The sequence below is a fragment of the Falco cherrug genome, chromosome 3 (assembly GCF_023634085.1).
Source record: "Falco cherrug isolate bFalChe1 chromosome 3, bFalChe1.pri, whole genome shotgun sequence".
Taxonomy (NCBI): Eukaryota; Metazoa; Chordata; class Aves; order Falconiformes; family Falconidae; genus Falco; species Falco cherrug.
This window is the reverse complement of record NC_073699.1, coordinates 93,445,075-93,468,750: the sequence shown is the minus strand read 5'-3', so window position 1 is coordinate 93,468,750 and position 23,676 is coordinate 93,445,075. Positions and strand designations below refer to the sequence as shown.

The following is a 23,676-nucleotide window of genomic DNA, read 5'->3' as shown; positions in this document are numbered from 1 at the left end:
CCGGAAGTGAACCGCGTCCCGGGCTGGGAGCGGGCCGGAAGCCCCGCCACCTCCTCGCTCGGCGGCGGCTGAGGGGAGGCGGCGTCTTGTAAGCGGCGGGAGCGGCCTGGTGGGCGGCACGGCCGGCGCTCCCGCTGTCGGCTGCGGTGGGGCGAAGGGAAGGTGGAGCGAAGGTCGGGAGGGCTTTGGAGGATGCGCTGTCCCGACGCCCGCGTTCGTAGCGGCGCCTCCTCATCTCTCGGGGTGGCCGGGCCGCGGCCCCGGGCGTCTCCTCAGGGAACCTGACGGGGACGAGGGTGCCGCTTCCAGCCCTTCGAGTGCGGAGCGGGGCAGGCGACGGGCGGGTGCTGCCGGACGTTTCGGTACGGGCTCTCCAGAGGTTTAGCGTAGTTTGCTTTTCCAGACCCCGTCTGACTGTACCGAGCTGCGCGGAGCGGTTGGCGGGCCTTCAGCGGCGCGGTGCTAGGCTGTGTTTGGGGTGCGCTTGTAAACGGCGGTTGGGCCAGAGGGCTCCGGGCATTAGCGGGGCGGATTCCTCCTTAATTTAAGATTAATACAGCCCGTCTCTTAACAGGAGCTGTTACAAACTTCATACAAAACCGCTGTAATATTATTAATCTCTAGTTCATATTTAATTTCAACAAGGGGTTTGAGTTGTCATTTATGGCATCATTTTTCTCACAGCAAAACCCTCACTTCTTTCAGATAGTCTTAAAATCCCTAGGACTGGAATATGAATCTGGATTTCTTTGTGGCCTAGAGTTTTGATAAATGATGCTTGAAATCATAAAGTGGGTTTTAACTGTTTTGTTTATTGTCTCTTGTAGATTTGCCAACGAGCAACTACAGAAAATGAATGAATTTAAATACAAATACCAATGTGCTCTGTTAATGAACCTGCGTTGCCCCGAGGAAATCACAACATCCCAGTTGTATGGAGTTCAGATGGCCAGGCTGGTGGAAATGTTTTTGGTGGAGGTATACAGGTGCAAGCTGTGCCAGTTCACAAGCAGCATCAAAAGCAAGATTAGGACACACCTGGCTTATACGTATGAAACGAATACGGCACATCAGATTTCAGGCTGTCCTGAAATGGGCTGAGACAAAAATTATTTGTGTAGCATAGGAGATGAAGCTAATCAAGAAAATAAAGAAAACTAAGACAATCTTGCAAAAAATGTCTGTCACATTTTGAAGCATCTGAAACACAGGTAATGAGTCCTGACTGTTGTGACGTGAGCCCAAGCAGTCAGAGCAATAATCCTTATGTCTGTCAGTCCTGTGAAGTGAACAACTTGTTTGGAGAAGCAGAAACTCATTTGCAGCTTGAGGATCCCTGTTCTGCAGTGCTCACTTCTCTTTCATATTCCAGGAGCAGAGACGAAGAACACCCATCTGTGCGTCTTTGCCTCTGTCGTGTTTCCAGTGTTAGAACTTGGACCTTAGCTAGGAAGATAAAAACCCTAAGAAAGCTAGATGGGACAGTAAAGGGCTACCTCATCCTGTGAAAGATGCTTGTGCCTTAAAGCTGGGTTCAGAGAGAAAGCAGCATTCCTGCAACGCATGTAATGTAGCACTGCAGTCAAAAGATGCTCATAAAATCCATGAAAAGGGTCATGATGTGGATTGTGGCTTTAAATGTGTTTATTGTTGCGTGACTGAGTGGGACTTAATCGGAAATTATTTAAAACCACAGAAGTGGATAAAAGAAACCTACCAGTACCTCATCTGTGAAAGTCTTTTTATGTCACAAAGTGCCTGGGAAGTGCACAGAAACAGCCATCGGAGGAAACATCATCTCTTTTTGTGGACAATATATTCATCATCCCTTGAAAATGAGTGGATAAGAAATCTTCATGTAGCTTGTCATTCTCAGGATATATTTGAATGTCCACACAGTGATTTTACCAGTAAGTCAAATTTTATTCTTTTGTTCTCGTGCAGGTGCCTCGGCTGTGAACTTTTCTGTGCACATAGCTTTATTTGGTCAGTGCAGAATTTATTAGTGTGTTCTAGTGTGACTTGTAAATGCTATCATGAGAAGCTACAGTAAAACATCTTCATGCTACTTTAAACACAGAAAACACAAGAATTTCAAAAATTCTAAAAGGTCGTGTAAATGTTCACTTCTTGATGATGTTCCTTCATTCTGCAAAATCCCGTCTCATATTGTGGACTCTGAATACTTCTAGGAGTAGTTGACATCGTATTCCAATAATCTCAAAATTATTAGCTTTTTAATGGCTTTGTAACATTACTGTAAAGGTACTTCTATCAAGGTTAATGCGTGTTATCTCTTTAAGTTTTGTGACACTACTAATAGCTAAATATTCTCTCCATTTATAAATGGAGGATGTTGGCAGAGTGACATGATCTCTGCCTCTTAAATCACAAAAGCACATAATTCTGGTGTTCTAATGCTGTTCTCATTTGTATTGACTACAAAAGTTGCTTTTGTACCAATTGTAATTTATGTAAGTAAGCAGGGAAAAATGTACAAATGTTTCTGTCACTAATGGCAAGTGTTTTGGCCCAATAAAGCCATGCATTTAGTGCTTACCTTCAAGTCTGTAGGTAGAATCTTGAAAGATTTGTGTGCAAAGGTAGTCTGGTCATTTTTGTTTCACTATTAGGTGTTGCAGGTGATTGCAGTGATTGATTTTACCAAGGTTTCAATGGCTGCTACTGCTAATAATATAGAGCAAATCCTTGCTGTCTGGGCTGAACTACTGGTTTGGTTCTGATTGCTCAATAGGGCCAGGTAATTACCAAAACCAGGTAATTTATGTGAAATAAGATGATGGCTTATAGGAGTGCTCTGTAGTTTGGGGGGGTGGTCAGGTGAGAAAACAGGCAACGTTAGAAACATTGTGGAATAGCAGGGCTTCCTGTGATTGTAGCCAGGCTGGGCATTGTGTCTGTTGCCCTGTAGGTTTTGAAGAGTTTAGATTAGATTGTGTTGTGCAGTCTTAATTTTGAAGTAGTCTTTGTTTTTGGGATAGGATGGGTGGTTCTGAGGTTTTACTGTTTGAAAGGGCAAGAGAGAATTTCCATAGAAAGTTATTGCAGAATTTTTGCGTGGAAAAGTAACTAAAAAAGGCGTCCCCCTTTAGAACTAAAAGCAAAGTGAGTATCTTGGTTCATAGCAACGAGCAGTGTCTCCCCCTAATTGTACATGACTGTAAGCCAACAGCAAGGCTGCAGTCTGGTCTAACTTTTTCTCGAAGAGGTTGGGAAGGAGGGCATGTAGGAAGCTGAAATTCAGTACTTCAAAACAGACATGACTACAACAGTGAAAAGATTTATTGGTGCTTATACAAACAACGTTTTCTTAAGTGAAAGGTGAAGTGGTTTGTATTGACAAATTATAAATTGTCTCTTAAGTGAGTCATTTCCTTCTGGAGGGGGGTGTGTGTGTGCGCGTGTAAAAAATAAAATATCTCCCTTTCCTTCATGTTTGGGAGCAATGAATTTTGAAGATTATAACTTACCACTTACTGTTGTGTTAACATATGCAGAAAGCTTACTTAATTTTAACTTTCTGTTGAAAAATTTAGTAGGTTAAATACTTACAACTTTTTAAGCTATTGGTAGTATTAGAGAATTGTAAATATTTTATGTTTGTTTTGAATATTGTTTGCATTTTTGTGATAAACGTGAGCAGAGGAAGCCTTTCTAAATATCTATTTAACATTAAAAATATTTAATTTCTATACATTTTTGAGGTGGAGAAGAAACATTAAATTGTGAGAAGCTTGCTAGTATTTTTCAGATGTTTCACTCCATTAAATGGAGTTTTATTGTAACATTACAAAGAACTGTCTGCCAATTTGTTAGGCTTGCGAAGCTGATTCAATAAGTATTGGAGCCTTCCTGCTTGCGGTGGGGATAGTTTGTGAAGTAAGTTTTAATTGTATTTTCTTGTCACCAAGTGTGTGTTTAACTTGGCGTCAAGGTTTAGCTGTAATTGCTAACGGTATTTGCTACAGTATACTTGTTAATAGCTTCTAACATACATGAAAGCCTAACTGGTTGGCAGAAAAAGATGTACAAATTGCTGAAATACTTTAGTGGAGTATACTGAACTTTCTTCTTAATTTCTTATTTAGGACACAGTTATCAATTTTTCATGCTGAGAGATTCTTTAAGGTGATTAGGCAATGTTATTTGTTCTTCACTTGTCTAAATTAAGAGTTGTCAATATTTGTAGAGGCTGTATGGTGATAGTTTACCATCTGCATCAGGGATAAAGGGTCAAAAGACCTGAAAGACTAATTGTGCTACCTGTCATGATATTTGGTCTTTGAATCTTAAAACTTAGAGTCCAGAAGTTGCCACAAAGTTAAGTGATTTAATATTAAAACCTTTACCAAAAGGGGTTAGTGATCTTGATTGCATTTCCCATTAAACAGTGATCCTCTATGCAAAACCCACAACCTCCAACCAGTACATTCTCCAAACCAAATTTAGACTGTAAGCAGATGTTTAGAAGAAAACGGACAAAGTATATTGTATCTTGCCACTAAAAACAATCCTTTGAAGCTTGGGTATTTCAATGCTTCCTAAGTATCTGTTCCTTCAGTATTTTTCATATGCTCCATAATTCACATCGAAATAACTCCACTGCAAACATATATTTTTGAAATATATATTTTGCTAACTCATTTTAAATTGTGGCTTGAAAATTTTGAGAACTGCTTGTTACCCTGGGTTTTTTTTTTTCTGTTTTGACACTGGGGAAGAAGAGTACATTGAGCATCCTTAAAGCTGAGCTAGCCTTGTTTTTGCTGCCAGAGCCCATATGGTTGAATTGTGTCTTCATAATAAATAATTGTTCTTTCTTCTGAAATACTGTGTCTCAGCCAAATTCAGCCTCATATTGCTTAAATAAGCACAAAACACTTTAAAACTACATAGGAGTTAAGCTGAACTTTTATGTTAATAGTTGTTTGATATGGAAAAATGTGTTTTCTATTTTAAATTAATGTATTTAATCTGTTTTTAACCTATTATAATAAACTTAGGTTTTTATTACAGCTAAGGAATGGATGAAGGTCTACAAAGGTGCACAAACCACGGTTACAGTTTCAGACTGCATCCTTGTACTGAATGTGAGATGAGAGAGGTTTTTTCCAAAGGTAGGTGGATTTTTTGTTATTTTATTTTTATTCCCCATTCCCTCCCTTCAAGAGGTCTCTTTCTTTTACTTTTTTAAACTGCTTAGTTTATAAAGTGCAACGAATGCTTTGTAAATACTATGAACATGTACTGCATTCTGATTACATGTTTTACTCTTGTCTCTTTTATAGAGTGGACTTGAATTTCTCAGTGCTGAATGTTTGCTCTATGCAAGTGCATGTACAGGCACATTCGTTTTAATTGGTGGAAGAAGGCTTTAAAATTCATTAAGCTAGATTAAAACTGGTTTGAAGAGGGGGAAAGAGTGCTAGGGAGTTCTTATTAGTTTTCTTGAAGGTACTAAGTAAGGATCCCCATCTTCAAAGGCCAGTGGGTGGCGGTGGGATGTAACAGCTGTATTGAGCTTGCAGCTAGGCAGCTATTCAGTAGGTAGAGGAGAAAAGACAACAATGATGCTCAGTGCAGGGCATCTGGATGCAGGACGTGATGAGATGCTTGGGTTTTGGATACTTTCTGTGTTGAGTTTCTGGTAGGCTTATTTGGCAATTGATAATTGCTTGGCTGGATAATCACTTGTGTGTTATTTTAAAAGGAAATTCTTCAAGTTAGTAGCAGCAAGTTTTGTCTTCCTTCATCAGTCTTATTCCATGTATACTCGGTGAGAGCTTTATTTCCATCTACAGTAGGTAGAGATCCTTGCTTAATACAAGGAAGACTATATTACCTCACAATTATTTTTTTTTTGTTTTGTTGTTAAACTGGGCTCTTCACCCTGGGGGGGGGGGTGTGTGTGTCTGTGTAATACTGTACTTAAAATGTCAAAGCTGTGAAGGATGCTTCATGTCTGAAGCTTTTCTGACTTTAGCTTTGTGTCAATGTGACTGGAGTAACACCAGGATTGTAATACTTTGAATGACAGTCAGCCAGTTTCAATCTGCAATTTAGGTCTTTTTTTGACCAGGAGTTTGGTTTCTTTCTCTTTTGTTTTTGGACATTTAATGATGTCAGGTGTGCATGTTGCAGTTCATGCTGTTAGCAGTTCCAGTTCCTCAGACCTTGACCCACAAAGTCCTAGAGCTGTGGTTAGAACAGAGCTATGTGGAAAACTTGTCCCTGCATGCCTGATTTCTGACTTTGTTTAATCTCATTAACTGAAGCAGGGTGTATCTGATGAGAAAATGTATAGCAGCCTATAAATTGATATCTATTTCCTTTAGTTCCATCAAAAGAGCAATAATTAGGGCTGACCTCAAAGCTTCTTAAATCCTAACGCAACTTTCAAAGGATTCTGTCCAGCTTTGTCTCTTCCAGGATGAACAAAAGTTGGAGGGACCTGTGCATTTTTACACTTTAAAATTTGATTTTTGTAATTTATATTTTATAATAGTTGTAGAGGCTATACATCCCTAGCAGCAGTTCTTCTATGTTAAAGAAACTCCCTTCCTCTAATTAATTTAATTTTTGTTTTCAGGACATATGCCTGCATCTCTCACATTTCTTCTGTATTTTAACTGCATACTTCATATTTAGTGTTATAAAACCGTACTGCATTTTTTTACTACTCCAGATGCTCTGCTTTGTTACCAGGGGTGGTGTTTGCCTAAAAATTACTGTTTTCACCTGCTCTCCTGCCTTGCTTTTTTGTTTGTTCAAACTGTTGGCTGAAATTTCTCATGTTGTTCTTTGCCTCCAATTGATAATTTTCTTTTAAAAACAGACCAACCAAAAGGATTAAACTAATTTTCTAGAATGCATAGGGGGGAGAACTTTCTGTTCATAATGTTTTCAAGTGGAACCAGTAGGACTGTGGGTACCTTTTATTTGTAAAGCCCTAATAGTCCATGGCTTGCAGGAAAGATGTAAGCATTTTTCAAATTATATCTTCCGTTAGAATAGATGAAAGGCACACTCCTGATGCAAAAGTCTTTCAAAATTTGGCCTCTTCACTGCCTCTGAAAAATGCAGCACAGATACCTTTACTGCAGGAAGCTAATTGTGAAAGACTGTTTTAGGGAGACAGGGACAGGAACTAAGAAAACTTGACAGCCCTCTTTGGTACCTGGCTGCAAAGGTTTTTAATTCTTTCATAGAGAGTGTATAAAAAAATTTGGATGCTAAAGACCAGTGGGGCTGGAAAACTTGTGAGAAGTTGCTAGAGGTCATGATGAGATGAGAACAGGAACTCAAGCAGAATTTTGACATGCTAGGAAAACTGCTACTGGGACAGGGCGTAGTAGGCAGAGAATGACATAGTTGGGTATCTCAGAGAATGAAAATAACCTTAGCAAGAGGGTGGCTTGAGGTGGACTTAGTCTCAGACTTGCTAATGAGCATTAAAATAACAGGGTACACAATCACTTCTACTTACTGTTGCTGTCATTCAAACTGCAGTTAGTTCAAGTGTCAGAGGTTTCTGGTATATCTAAGGGTTTCAGCAATGCCAGTCAACCTAAATTTAATTCCTCGTTGTGAGATCTGGAATTTGTTTTAACTTCTAAGGTACTTTGTTTCAAAAAATAAAGCCTGTAACTTGTTAAATGTTTTTAAAAACCCACAAAAAGTTCAAGAAAACTCGCAATAAAGGTTGCAAAGTCAAACACTCCTATGTGTGAGTGGGGTACACTTGTAAAATCTTCAATTGCCTGACTTGACTGTATAGAAATCCAACCATCCACCCACCCCCAATCCTTCCAAAATTCAGTGTGTGGAATGGGTAGTGCTTCATTAGCCTTGGTTTATTGTTAAGAGTATATACACAAAAAACCCCAATTAAATTAAGGTTACCAAGGCAACTTTAATTGTGGAAATTCCTGATTTTTATTTCTTGTCTTCAACCTTAGTGAGCTGAGCTTTTGTTTGTGTTTTAGTATAGGATTTATTATGTGTTGTGGGAGATACGCTGGCAGTCTACCTTAACATACTAAAATATGTTTTTAAAAATGCCATTATCTTTAGCAGTATGTGCTGTATGCTCTTAGTTACTAGGCTGTGAGATTGTGCAGTACATTACTAGATAAAAGTTCACCTATTTCTTCCTTAGGTCCTGTGACATCTAGACCCTTCAGTGTTACTTGCTTCAGCTCCATTATGACATCCTAACACACATTGCGTGGTGGTCATGTATTGACCACTGAACCACAACTGGAGAAGCTGGTGTACACTGAATGGAGGGTCACAGAAGTGTTTATTCATTATGCTGTCTTGAATATACCATCTCAAAAATATTTAAAAAAAAATTTTAATCTGTAAATGGTCATAAAATCGGCAATTTGTCCTCCCTTCTCCCCCAGTCACTACAAGCTCCATAATCCAGCAGCATTTGTAATCTGGTGCTTGCTGTGCCATCACATTAAAAGGAATTGGCAATTTAATAAATAAGGCTGCATGACACTGGGTGAGGAAAAAAAAAATTTTTTTTTTTTTTCTTCCTGTAAACAGCAGTGGGCTGAAGTGTCCTATATTACAAAGTTCTTGTGGGGAACATTTGATACATGCTGCTTAAGTTGATGGATTTTACAAGTCACCTTCAGAGTTGGTGCAACTATTTTGAGAGTGATTCATGTATAACAAATAACATCAGGGTTTTTTTCTCATTTGTAGGCTTTGGGGAGAGAGTTGAGATTCATTCATACTTGGTTGCTAAAATAATTAACTCATACAAAAGCGGTAATACGCAAACTGTCAGGACCAAAAATATTGAGTCAAATTAAGTGATTCTGTGCCAAATTATATTTTCTATGGATGAAAGTATTCCACTATACTCTGAGACAAATTCTGGCTATGTTCTCAATCATCTAACAGGCTTATTTATTTATTTTGTAAGGTAAGGGAAAAAAATATGTTATATTTTTAAATGTGTATGCAGCACTGTGTTATACAGCTTATATTTTGAGGTTGGAAATGGCTGGCATTTCACTGATCTTGATATTAGTCTTAATGTAATTAGAATTTTATGCTAGTTTAACAACACTACAAGAAAGGAAACTTAATATTTGGTTATTCCTGACAATAAAAATAAATCAATTCCTTGCAAGATGATAACTATGTTATGTAAATAAGTTGCTTGTTCTGTGTAATGATCATTGGAAGTTTAGCTGAGGAAACTTAGACAACTATTTAAAATGTGTATTGTTAGAAAAAGCTTTTGTATGATAAATACATTGTAATCTGGTAAACCCAATGGATTCAGGTCAAATGAGATACCTGAAAATCATTTTCCTTCCTGCTTTGTCACTTCAAAAAATCCAAACCAACAGGGTTAGCTATTGTGGTGGCAAGTGTGAGAAACACAGTAGTGACTTTCCAAACGCTGTCATTTTTATCATTATAATTTGTATTTATCAAATTTTGGTTTTCTCTTTCTTTGTGCTGAGCAGCACTGTGGCAATTTTATAGTGAAAGTGTGGATCCAAGAATGATAATCTGTACTTCTAGGGGGTGTATGACTGGCAGTTAAACATTGCTGTAAGTAGTCTGCCTGCCTGCTTGTGTTTACAATACATGCAGAAGTCAAATAGAGCAGTTCTTTTCTTCAGCATTACCTATATGTAACAACTTGGATCAAATTCTGCCCTACAGTTGAAAAAACAACCAACACAAAACAAACAAAAAAACCCAACACAAACAAATGGCTTATCTAGCTTTTTTGAGAAACTGTTTTTTTTCCCTTTGTGTGTGTTTCACAAACATAACACAGAACAATCAGCAAGGGTTTTTTTTTCCTCTGTTGGTGGACTGATTTATGAGGGTTACACTATTTCAAAAGTCCTTCTACAACTTTTACCTGAAAGTGTCTTAACTCAGATTCTGGAGTCTTTCAGTCATTGATGGCAATGTAAAATATTGGTTGATACTGTATTTTGGATTTCTTTTTTAATTAGTTTACTTAACATTTCTTAATTGGCAATCCAGAGAAGAGTTGAAAGAGCATATGGAAAGTCACAAAACTTCTGCAGCCCTTCTGTCTTCATTTTGAGATCAAATATTCAAAACCAGATGTCAGATGAACAGACATCAAACAAATCCATCAGAAAACAAACAAAACAAACCAACCAAAAAAAAAAACCAAATGAAAGAGGAAGAGAAGAAAGCAGGCTGAAGATAATCCTTTGTGCTCCAACATAAAAGCAAATAGAAGGATTCAAGTTAATTTACATGTGGTACCTACAGCAGGTGTGACCTGTGTTATAGCAAAGCTTGCCATTTTCTTTGTTACGCTTCAAGTACTTCTGTAGACCTTCACTGCAGAACAATTGATAATGTGGCACATTTATTTTAATAAGATAGTTACCCACAGATAGTCTAAATAAAAATAAGGTACCTTATTCACATAGCTGTCTTCTAATTGGTTTGCGATAGTACTGGTCTATTGCATAAAGTAAACAGGTGCTGATCAAAAGGTGCTTCTAAAGATTTTTCTCGTACATTTTGTTATAAGCAATAACAAAGGGGAGTCACTGAGATGTGCTCTTTGAAGAGCCAAGAGGTGTGCTGTGAGACTCCTTGGAATTCTGTGTGTAAACTAAATACAAAAAACTGTGACGATGTACAGCTTCTTTTGCAGCCATGGCTGCATTTCTAAGAGGGACATTTATAGAAGCACCAATTTTATCAGTTAATGCAAAATTCCACTTATCTGCAGTTTTAAGAGTTAACACTAAGACTTTGTCTGACCTTGGGTATATCCTCTTTTCCAAAGAGAACTTGAGAAGGCATTTGATGCTTTCCTGTTATTCAGAAAAGATCTTTTTTTTTTCTTTGATAGAGAAGATGGTAATCTCTGGTAGCCACTAGTCTGTGAGCTGACATCACACAATATTCTGATAGCTTTTCTGGAATTTAGGTAGAGAAGTTAGTGTACGTTTTGTTTCTCTAGGTTTCTTTAACTATGTGAGTTTGGTTTTGGGGATTTTTTGTTGTTGTTGTTTATGGCCATACATCTGTATGTTACATTATTAGAAAATTTTCACAATGGGCACCTTCAGTTTAACTAAAGAACTTCCTGGCTTTTGAATTAATTAATTAACTATAACACACAACTGTAAACTGTCAGAGTTTTTTCCCTAAATGGTTTATCTCGCTGTTTTCTAGGACTGATAATTGTCTGTACCAGATCTAGATTTCCTGGTTTGATGTTGCTATTGCTCACATGGAAAGAAATAAATACATGGTTTAGTAGCTTGTTGAAATTGGTGTAATAGAAAGAAAGAAATTTGGGGTTGGATAGTTAAAGGCCTGGTTACTTGTAGTGAACTAGCAGCTTTGCTAGTAGGTAGGGAATGGACCAACGTGGTGGTGATGTTATCTTTCACATAGGCATTGTTGGGGTTTTTTTACGTGGGTGTTTTTTTTTTTAAAGTAAATAGCAAGCCTTGTCATACTCAAAGCGCAGTTAAGTCATTACAAATTCACAAAGTAGGTAGACAAGCTGCATCCATGTTCATAGTGAGATATTTTGAAATAACTTGTCTCAGCTTTAAAGAAGTTGGAGAAACATAAGGTTAAGCACTTAACTCTTGTAATGATATCATGATTTAATGTCTGAACCAGTGGAGTATGGCAATGCAAATTTAGTCTGAGGTTGTATATGAAATGTGTGATTATCAGATGAAAACATTACCTCTCTGTTTCTGAAGTAAGAAGCAGCATTTACAGACTGGGTCTCTGGAGCTCTCCCTGAACGATGCATGTGATTGCTGCCAGCTTTAAGAATTGAACTTCTCATACCTAGTTCTGACTTGAGTTTTGCTGTGCTATCTGTACAGCAAAACAAACTTTGTGTTAATACTGTTCCTTTCTTACAGCCTCTTTGAAGGGCAAACTAATTACAATAGCAATTAGCTATTGTACAATTACAATGTTGTACAATACAAGCCTTGGCTGTCTCTTACTACTTTTCACTGAAGGCCCTGACCCTGTGGCAGAACAGACTGCTGCAAATCGCAGCCAGTTCAGTGCTGTGTCCTGCAGCTTAGGCTGAATAGCTGATGGTAGGATGGCATAAAGATAATGCTGCTGTGCTGACTGTGACTCTGAGCGCGCAGTTTGTGCTGTTAGGCGGAACTCTAGAATGCCAGAGCAAGTAGCCTCATTTTCTCTTGTTCCTGGAATTATCTCTCATTAGCCTAGATTAACAGACTCATTTGGGAAATATATTTTAGAGTCTATTGATACTTTAACATTAAACACTTTTAAAAATGCCTTTACACTGGAAAACATCTGCTGTGATAAGGCTGAATTATCAGGGGAGTGTAGGTAACTATGCAGGGAACAGCTATTTTCCTGGCCATCTTGTGGTGCTTTTTTGGTTTTGTTTTTCCCCAGAAGAGGGCAGCAAATGAACAACATCACACTGGCTTTTACTTTTCAAATGCCTTTTCGATGTTCCTCTTGGCCTATAATCCTCAGTGTAGGTTACCTACTGATGTTAAGCATTTAAAATGATGACTTCTACCTAATTTATTTGCTGTAAGGATAGCTGGAATGTATGAATTGGAAGTCTAAATTCTTTTCAGTATTAGGCAGTAGAAATTGTTTAGTAAAATTTGTTGCAAGTTTATAAAGAAGGCAGTTATATCTAAAGGTTTAAGATGTTTATGACTGTGGCATTAGGTGTATGTATATTTTAAAGGATAAAATAGCCAAACAACCACACCCCAGGACATTATTAGTTAATGTCACCTAAGTCTTGTTTAACATCTTTCAAATATTTCTTTTCTATATTTCAAGTTAAATTATTGTAACATTGCAATTGAAAATAATGCTTTCATAGCCATTTTTCTCCCATCAGAACATAAACCTGAGAATACACTAAATGTAGTGATGCTTTTAAATCACATATGATTCATGTGTTCATGTACAAGTATGGCTTGTGCATTCTTCTAACAGTGCATGTGAGCCGAAGGCCTCAATTCAGAGGGAGTACTAATCATACTAAACAATATAACCAGATTTTATTGTCTTATTTCAGCAACAAAGCACAGTTTTATAGTCTAAAACTTTATGGAGGTGTACTGTATTGCTGATATGGAGTATAGGTTTTTTTGATGACTGTATTGGGAAATGCTGATTAATACCTACCATTGTAAATTTCTTGAATGTGTGTGACCATAGTTCTGTTTAAGTTACAGATCAAGTAGTTAGCAAGAAGCCACAGAGAGAGGGCAGTCTAACCTTTTCAGTTGCTGAGTCCTACCCAATAGGTATGCAAAGAAGGGAGAATCTGGGAGAATCATAGTGGCATCTGTATCAGCTGCCTATAATCGGTGTTCAGAAGCTAACTGGGAAGAAGGAAACTGACACCTAACAAGACTGATTTGTTGATGACCTTGCCTGACTTTTTCATTAAAATCATGTTGTAATGCATGTGGGACCTTTATGAAGCCTAAAACTTGATCAAGAGTACTGGAGACCCTTTGGTCTTAATGGGTCAGAATTTCACACTGTCTCAAATACACCTTATTTATATTTGAAGGATGAAAGGTTAAGTCATCCGTATTAGAATTCCAGGTTGCTTTGGACTTTCTTTTGCTTCTTAACCTTAGAAGATTGAACCAACTGTCTTAGTAACGCAGTATTCTTTCTTATTAAAGAAAAAAGGGCACATCAGTATTTGTGGAGAGTTTGCACCACATACACTACATAAGGTAGGCACTGCCAGCAACATTATGAAAATTCTGGAATCTGCGTTTAAAGCTATTAAGTATGTGGGAAATAGGCAGCTATGCCTACACTTTTCTTAAGGAGTAATTAAAATAGCTAGAAAATCCAAATAGCTCTACTTTTCTACAAAGTAATCTCTCAACAAAAGAAGGTTGTTCTGTTATGTCATTGTGAAAAAGTGTTGTTTAAATGCATAAAAAATACAGTTTTATTTCTGATTTCAATGAGTAGAAATGGTAACAAAACATTTTCCTAGTCTGTGAATTGGCATGTTATACCTTTGAACTACTGTTGTGTTGGATTCAAAAAGATATTACAGAAATTAGCCACTGCATTTTTGGTCCCTGCTTCATAGCTCTAAATTTCTCTCTGTCCTGTAGGAGTTCAGAATCTAGATCTTAAACAATTCTTTTGTGTGATGGTTTTTCCTCTTGAAAGATCATAAATGTTTAGGGAAGAGGGGAAAAGTTATTACAAATTGTTATTCAGAGTGGCGCAGCTTGCCTTTTAGAGTTGGCTTTCATCTTGAAGCTCACTGTCTAAATTCCAGATTTTTCTGTATAGCCCCTTGGTTCTACTAAGATCACTGGTTTAGCTTTCACACCTTCTATGCATCAAACGCTTCAACATCTCCCCTGTGTATTTAAGCTTCCTCATGCAAGTTAAGGGATTTTACTCTTTGAGCAGTGTCAGCTTTATTTCTCTGGTGCAAGAAAGTGTTAATCCACACAAATAACTGAGGAGTAATTCTCCTTTTGCATCTGTCTTGTTTTGAATACTGTTGCAAAATATAACAGCTGTATAGAATCATAGAGTCATTTAGGCTGGAAAAGACCTTTGAGATCATGATTCACTCTTAATTTAGAATTACCTGGAATACTTCTACCAGTAGAAGTCTTAAGCATAATATAAACTATTCATTGTTTTCTAAAATACTTTGTTTTCAAAATAGCAGGACTTTAATTACCTTCACAAATGTACCATGAACGTAGGCATGTTTTTGTTAGAATGTTTAAAGAGTGAGTAATCCTGTTTATTACATCTAATGTGAATGTAGTGCATGTATTTGGAAATAGTATTTACTTAGTAATTAATTATTTACAGGTAAGATTTGAAAAGACGTATCCTTTTGCTGAGTGCTGATCAATAATCTGGATAGAGATGTAAGCATCTTTTAAACCTGCTGTAGCTGACTTCCACAGGACAAGGATTTTAAACAACTTCTATGCTTTTATTTCTCCCTTTGAAATTACTGTGTGTTGAAGATGTGACTTCACAGCATTATAAACTTGTGTTTGAATTTTTGAACAGCCAGTGCTTCCTCTCTTGTTGCTGAGTTTTGAGGAACTTTTAAGTGCTTGAGACAGAGTTACATGGTTTTGAGGTATTCTCAGCATGGGGCAGGGAAGAATCTGGAAAAATTGAAGAATCTGGAACAGCAGATCTGTGATCTGTATAAGCCTTTTTCAGATGTTTTATGATTTTGTTTCCTAGGAATCCTCTCTTTGTATATAAGTGCACATATAATTCTCATACACATTATTTTCCCTTTTAAATAAAATCCACTTACAGGCCTGAAGGAGTAGCAGGTGGCATCTGTCTTTTCTGTCCAGACAAAAAAATTTCTAGAAAACTTACGTGGACCATTCAAACATCAAAATAAACAATCCTATATGACCATTTGCATTATGCAGTATTGGCTGGTAGTAAATTACTTTAACACAGCAAAGTATATATAATTCTGGGAATATAAATAAATAATTGAAAGATAGTAAAATAACTGAAGTATTTGATTATAGACAGGTCTGATAGGAATCTTTGTGCTCTCATCTCTCCCGCAGCGATATCTGTCTTTCCTGACTGATAGCCTTAAACGCTCATGATAAAAGGCATTAAAAGCCTGAACTAACACAGTAATTGAGAAATGTCATCCCTTTGGACCATTTACACAGGAAGAATAGCTGATGATTTTCCAGCTGTGACAAGGTTAGTTTCCTTTCTGACAGGAAGTGTTTGTATTGTTAGCTTTGCAGAAAGACATGGGAACATGTGCTGGCATCAAAGCTTTTCCACTGCCAGCACCATGAGTATGAGACAAAGCTCAAAGCCTCTCTGATACAGAAGGGGCAAATGCATACAGGTGGATTATACATGTATGTCGTCTTTATGTTACCACTTAGCTAAACTGCTTGGGGAGAGGGAAAAAAAAAAAAAGTATGGTACAGTTGAATATTGAATGCTGTGTAGGAGTGATGCCTTTGTGACATGAAAAGGATTTCTAGAGAAAAGGGATCTTTTTACCTATTGGTTGGTCTTCCTCTTACGCTGAATATACAAAACACAAACATTGTGATCCTGATGTAACAAAACAGGCAAATCTGTAATGGAAATGTTTTTTATTGTAGTTTACAGATATTGATCTTTAAGGTTGTGTTTGATCCTTGTTTAGGATTTATATTCAGAATACACCTATGTAAAGATGTAGATACTGCAAAGGCAAGGACAGCTTATGTCCCTGACTTGTTAACTGTAAAGGATGTGTTTGCTAGTTCAGGGGGATGTGGACTTCAATCAGTTCATAAATTTAGGGTTTTTCTGTACTGGTACTCCACGGCCAAGAAAGAATAGGAATGTCTTCTCAAAACTTTCTTAAACAACAATCCATTATACTAAAAATCCTGAAATATGCCAACATGTGCAAGTTGATTATCTACCTTGGCTGTATTCCCTTTCTTTTTCTGGAAAGCTTCCTGCTTCAGTTTTCTGTTTTGAAGCTTCATGCTGAACCTCTATCAAAGGCCCAGCCTCTCTGTGACCGATGCTCTGGGGCTCTTTCTGTGTTCATCAAGTGATTTGTTTACATAGACTTTGTGTTGCCATGGTTCTGTTAAGTCCCTCGTTCTGCCAAAATAAGGCACAAAAAAGGCATTAGAATTTCTGATCTATGCAGAAGAATGTACTTTGTAGCACTGTCTGCTTGGACTGTTGGATCTGCTCCATCTTGTTGGTATTTAAAAAGTGAAGCCTTTCTACTTTCTTCTAAACTGAGTGTTTTGCAGGATTAGAAAATAAGTTTAACTGAACAACTAGGATGGGAACGTGCTATGTTGTGTTAATGGCCTTCTGAAACCTGCTACTTGATGCGTGCAGTGAGTGGGAGGACAGGACAGTGGGGAGCCAATTAGATGCTTTTGACAATATTTAAATAAATCGGCATGTGGAGAAGTTGTCCTGTAGGACCTGGCAGCTTAGTGAATAGGGAATTTCCACCTTTGTCCACACTGGCAAAATTAACTTTTCATCAAGTTGAAATTAAATACCTTGCACTGGCTTGGCAGGAGTGTGGTGCTCTGACACTGGAGTGACATGGGTGGTGCTTCATCCTGCAGCGTTGGAGCCATGGCATCACACACGGTGGCAGATGTCTGGCAGGAAACATAGGTGTGAAGGAGGCTGATAGACATCTTATGCTACTGGGACAGATGGCTCTCAATCTCTGTGGTAGCAAGTATGCCATGTCTTTAAAGACAGATGTTTGCTTTATTAAATATTCTTAGCTTATGTAGAAGGCAATTGACAGAGCTTCAAAAAGTACAGGGAAAGGAGAGTGATAGCCAAAGAAGAGATAACCGACTTCTCCTAGTAGACTGACTAGGCAGTGAGGCCAGGAACTGTTAATGATATTCAAGTGTGTATTGTAGGCAGGTGACCAAAACAATGCAGAATAAAAACTTTTGCAAAAACTGAAGATATTTTCAGTCACTGTCTAGAAGAAGGATTGCAAATCTGGAATTCTCTCCTGCTCCTTGTTCTGCTGCCGACTTGCTATGTAACCTACAAGCGAACACTTAATGAGTTTTAGGAAGCTGCTTATTACCTATGAAAATGTAATTTGTTTTCCAGATATCAAGACAGCTGCTCCTGAAAATGTCATCAGCCTCTTCCTGTTTGCTTCCCATTGACAACTGGGAGTAAACATAAAAAATGCTTTGATTTCCACATCATGCTGACTATGCAATGGTCATGCAATGTGATATCCCCTGCATTAATTCTCTAAAAATACCAGTAATAAAACTGGAGCTGGAGAGTTACTTGTAATAACATTGGTGTGAAGTGCTGTCTTGAGGAGAATTACTGCTATACCAGGGTTGGTGTTAGGGCTTAGATTCTTAAAATAAGTTAATTTTTCATTGGTTTTTAACTTAAATATACTTGTTTGGTTTGTGTTTTTACTTTTGGCTGGAAAAATGAAAATAAGTTTGCCTGTTTGGGAGTTGGACCAAATGACCTCCAGAGGTGCCGTTCAATCTTGACTATTTTGTGATTCTTTTGCTTTATTTTTTCTTTTTTTCAGTCCGTGGTTTCTTTCTGGTCGGGTTCGTTTCAGATTTTCTACTGTAAGGCTAGTATTTCAGAATTTTCATACATCAGAGAGGTATGAAGATAAATACTGTAAATTAGAAACTGTTAGTGGGAATGTAGATGAAGGGGGAGGCTAGTCCTTTAAGAATGTACCTCTCAATGTTTTTGTTATTGAAGTCATTGTTTTCCTTTCTACTTGTGACCTAAATGTTGTCCTTACTGTCTTTACAGAAAACTCTTTGTGTGTTTTCTTTATTAAATTAAAATTACTTACCCTTAATGTCATATCCTATTGCTTCTTGAAAATTTCCTGTTATGCTACATTTTCCCTTTCTGGGGGATTTTTTTGCTTGTTTTAGCATACTCTGTGTCACCAATTAAAAAGCTTGCCCTCTGAACTTTGATTCAGAAAAAAAGATCAAAACTAAATTTGGAAATGCTTCTGGCTGGTTTTTCTTGATAGACTTAGGGTAGAAGCCAAATTTAGATGCACTAGGTCTCCTACTAGTAAAACAGGCTATAACCTTTAACTGCCTAGGCCATTATCTAAGATCGTGGTTCATTAGCAACAAGATCGTGTGAAAGGTGAGGTGTGGCTTTGAGGATGTTCTGTAAATGCTAATCCACTGATACTTTTGAATTTCACACACACGCTTTTTGTTCCCGTAGAACTAGGTCCTTCATATTTGCTTTCCATTTGCTGGTAGGTGAGAAGCCGTTCAAATGTGAGATCTGCTCTTACACCTCCGTTGATGTAAGCTCTCTGCAGCGACATTTCTGAACATGCACTAGTGAGAGGACCTACAAATGTTGACTCTGTTCATATAGTCGGTAAGTGTAAATAGTTGTGGTGTTGGACAAATTCTGTAAATCTGTTGTGTTGTTTTTGTTTAAAAAAAAAAACAACAAAACCCCACACTTCAAGGTATGCACTCCTGCCAAAGTCAAGCGTTTAGATATATTCTTGTTTGGAGCTAGGCTCTATGAAGGTTTTTTCATTTAAGGAGATTGTTTTCTGTCACCTCTTTACAACTCTTTCTCTATATAACTACTGCATAGACTGTGCTGGAAGACATATGGAACACTAATGTGATAAATACCAAAATACCTGGTAGAAGAAGGTGATTGTGCCTGTGTGTGAAGGGGCATTGGGACAAATGGTAGTGACTTGTATAAAAAAAAAGAAAAAAAAAAAAGACATACAGTTAGTGAATGAACTTAATTTGCTGTGTTAGGTGTACCATGCTGCTTTTTCACACTGATTTTGCCTGCAGCTTTGCATGTACTGTTTTGATTCCACCCTCCCACCCCCACCGATTGAGGAAATGATCACATTTCTGACAGCGCTAACACATTTCATTTTGCAGTGTTGGCAGTGTGTGTCATGTGATGAGTGGGAGCATTAGCTAGTCTTAGTAAAGCCAAAGTACACGTTGAAAGCATGTACTTAGCAGCCTTAGACACTGTTTAAATGTTAAATTCTTGTGTGTTTAAACTGTACAGTAAATGATGTACTGTTTGCTTTCGTTTTTTTAACTCGAAAGGTATAAACTAAGATAAGCTCATGTCCTCAAGTCACTTCAGGTATGTGGTGGTTGATGGAGTGACAGCTTGATTAATTTTGGTTTGTTACTTATGTGGGAGAAAGCTTAATTTACTCAGTTTCTTTATCTGTCGGAACAAAGGTAATTCTGATTACAAAACTAGTGCTCCTTTTCCAGAGTCTTTTGATACCAGAATTAAAATCTGGACTTGCATTCATCGAATATGATAAGATACCTTGAGCTTACAATAAATTCATTCTTCACCAAGAGCTTTTCAGTATCTGGCGATGGAGTAACAGGGGAAAAGGCTTTTTTCTAATTTTTTTGTGGCAGCTGTATTAAAATGCAGAATGGTAAATATTATCTAAATATTGTAACAAAAAAGAAGGAAATTTGTGTAATGGAATGGTCACTAGCTTGCCTTGTCACAAAGAGAGATACTTGTTTGCAGATACTTACTTCCTAGAAAGTAGCATATATGTCCTAGTACATGAGAAAATAGTGGTTGGAAAATTTGAGGGAAATGGTAGTGGTGAACTCCACCTGTTACTCTTTATGCATTACTGTAGTAGGCACAAGAAATCCAGTTTCCTGTCCTATCAGAAAGCTTTGGTTTATAGGATACAGCTGAGCACGACAGGGGACTGTCATTAAGTCCTGTACTACTAAATATCTGGGGTTTAATACACCATTATGTTATACCTGTCACAGTATTTTGTCTCTTTCTGCAGTATTACTTTGAAGTATATACTTTTTCCTTTATTTGTATTAAGTCAGTCCTACTTACAGGCATCAAAGATTTTCTTGCTTTCAAATTAACAAGGTGCCTACTTTGCCCTGTTTAGATGCACATTAGCCATCATGATGTAAACACTTGCAAGCTTAACTTTTGTTGAGGAAATAGTTCCCTTTGCAGTTAATAGAATTTTTCTTTAATGAGTTTGACTCTCATTACATAGTAAGGTTTTTTTGAGATCAGGAGGTGAATGTTTGAACCAATGTCTGTAAGACTAAGTGATAACACTGTCTGAAAGTACCCTTCTCTTGTATGTAAAATCTCCACTTACAAAGTATTTAGTTCTTGTCTGTGTAGTGGTAACTGCAAATGCCTGCATAGTGTTCCAGAGCTAAATAGTTTGGATGTTTGAAATGGCCACTCAGTTTGCCTGAGTTGGGTAAATACAGTTAAGGTGTTTTTTCCTTAAGTGATCTATTTCAGGTCTGCAATAGTCTTACGAATGTTAAGCACACTAGAACATAATGCTCTCTATTTCTGAAATTGTATAAAAAATACAACAAAATGTAGGACTACAAAAGGAGGGGAAAAAAAAAAAAGAGGGGGAGAAAAGCCTTAAGAAACCCAACCCTTTTCCGGTTCCTAAGCATATACTTTACACCCACACAGAACCTATAGGCTGTTTCAGGGGGCTGTACTCAAAAATGAAATGTAAAGGGTAGAAATCACATGAAGATCTGAGTATAAGCAATACTAAGGATGGCATAACTGCAGTGATGAAATATACAGAAAAGTGTCATCTCTAAACTTTTTGAGTATTCTGATTTAGTTTGTGAATAAATGTAGTTTACTGCTAATCAGTTAGAAAACAGTTTCATTATTCAGGCTCTCACCTGTTAAAATTCTTTGTGCTTTGAGTTTACCAGATACATTGAATGGAAAACAATACAGTGAAATCTGCAGTGGCAACTGCTCATCAAATTTCAGGATTACAGTGAAATTTAATTTTAAAGTGCATTTCTGTGTATATTGATATGTGTGTATATATATTTGGGGGGTTTTGTGTATAGTGAACTCAAGACTTAAAATGTTTATGTAACTTATTACAATAGTTACAAAGGCTTTTGTCTTATCAAGAGCTTAGAGCTACGCAAAAGAAAAGATGTGAATATCTGCCTTAGTGACTTGGAACTGAGGTTTTGATTAGGATCAGATGATGATTCCAGTGTCTCAGGGGAAGATTTAGACCCATATTAAGTATGTACCAGACCTCACATTTTAACATAGAAATAATCCTTGACAGTATTTGTGTTAAATGATTAAGTTCTTGGTTTTGAGGTATGTCCCCCTGTCATAACGCAAAATAGGTAGTATGAAATTACAAATACAGGGTCAAAACTTAGCAGTATATTCAGACTGGTTTGCAGTTTTCCCTATGTTGAGCTGGAATTATATGCAGATGCACACACAAAAGTGTGCACCGCTGGTGTAATTGTAATCTAAGGATGTAAATGCATGTAAGTCCTATTAAGACTGAAAAGTAAATGGGGACACTTGTGCTTGTAGGAGTTTGGATTCTTATTATCTATACAGAGGTTTTATTTTCAAAGAACAGATATATTCACAGGTGCACAACTGACACTAAACCAGAAATACTGCTGAAAACATGGCACTAACTTGCTCCAGTGGTAGGAAAAAAAAAAAGGTGAAAGGTGTCCTCTTGCTTGTGTAAAATGAGAGGTATTTTAGGACTAGGAACCCTCATTTGGGGACACAGCTAGCTGTAAGCGAAATCATTGAGGTGTGAGTCAGGAGAGCTGTGTTCTGGACTAGCTCTGCCACTGGACAGAGCTATGAGATCTTGCTAGGGGTGACTCATCCCCTGACCTACTGTATGGCCGCTTTGGATTTGTGAATGCTCCAGCTAGAGACTGACTGCCTGCATTTGTGCAGTGCTCACTGCTACTGGTGGTACTAATGACTGATACGTTTTTAATTTATTACAGCATTCAGAAGAAGAGCTTGGACCTTCAGATGCACTGACATCACACTTGTGAAGCATTTGGCTGTAGTTTTTGCTGCTATTCTTCCCATGACAAACAACTCCAGAAACACATTAAGAAATGTCACTTGGGTTCAGGAGCTGGTTCCCAGCCCACCTTTACCCTCAAATCACTTCCTGTGGAACATTAGGTCCTTCACTCTTAAACTTCACCAGAGCATCCCAGCAAATAAAGAAGCTGTTGGCATTGTCAGACTTTTGTGCTGAAAGCCAGGGGTTATCTGGAAGAAGAGAAGAAGTGATCCTTGTCTGCCGATTAAAAGCACTTAGGAATGGTCTTCCAAAGAACTGTGTGCGCATTATGGTGCAGGTGGTGACTCCAGTGTGCTGAGAGGAGTGTGGAGGTTTGGGTTGCGCAAAGGGTAGACATGTAGATTTGTTAGGGTTACCTCTTGCTCATACGTTCCGCTTGCTTACAAATGAAGGGTTTGACATTTCAAGGCAGAATCTGTTGAAATGTATGTACCAAAGCTGACAGTGACAAAGCTAACAGGTGGTTTCTGTACTAAGTCTCTCATTTTTAACACAGGTCTTTATATAAAACAGTAAATTACTGAAGAAAATCAACTGATGCAATAGCACTCACAATGGGGTAAAAAAAAAATCAATTAAACTTCTTCATGGTTATTTTTTATAACAAAACGTGTTATCATAAGCTAATCCAATGTTGAAGTAAAAATACAAACTATTGAAATATGACATCAAATAAACTTGACTTGAAAATCCAGTGATTAAACACATCTGTACCTTATTTACCCCAATAGAAACTGCTTACTTTAAAAAAGATTAAATTAGAAGAATGGAATATTTTCTAATTTTAGGCTTAGAGGACTGGTTTTACTCTGACTGCACATTTATTTCTTGACTATGGTGGTTTTGTGGAGTCTGTTATTAGCTATGAATGTTACTCAAGAAATGTAACCCTTGCTAAAAATAGAAAACCTGTTATCACAACTTGCTACCAGACAGAAGCAAATAATGACTGAGCTGTGCCTACACTGTTCTCTTAAACATAATTGTAAAGAATATACTACTTCAACAGGATAAAAGTTTCCTTTCAGGTAAGTTGTGGTTTTCTTGATTTACAGTAAAATGTTAGTAAAAGAGTCATGGTGGAGAGTAGCTATTAGCAAACTGTAGTAATATCTTTATTAAAGAATTAAGGAGAAACC

General features: G+C 37.5%; 1 long non-coding RNA gene across 1 annotated transcript; it reads left to right on the top strand.

The window, feature by feature from the left end:
- The first annotated feature begins 5 nt into the window (after positions 1 to 5).
- On the top strand, positions 6 to 23,231 carry LOC114014701 (uncharacterized). The gene is made up of 5 exons (XR_003558304.2): positions 6 to 362; positions 828 to 1,910; positions 5,038 to 5,138; positions 18,870 to 18,993; positions 22,449 to 23,231. It is a non-coding gene; the product is annotated as an uncharacterized LOC114014701 (long non-coding RNA).
- Positions 23,232 to 23,676: the final 445 nt, after the last annotated feature.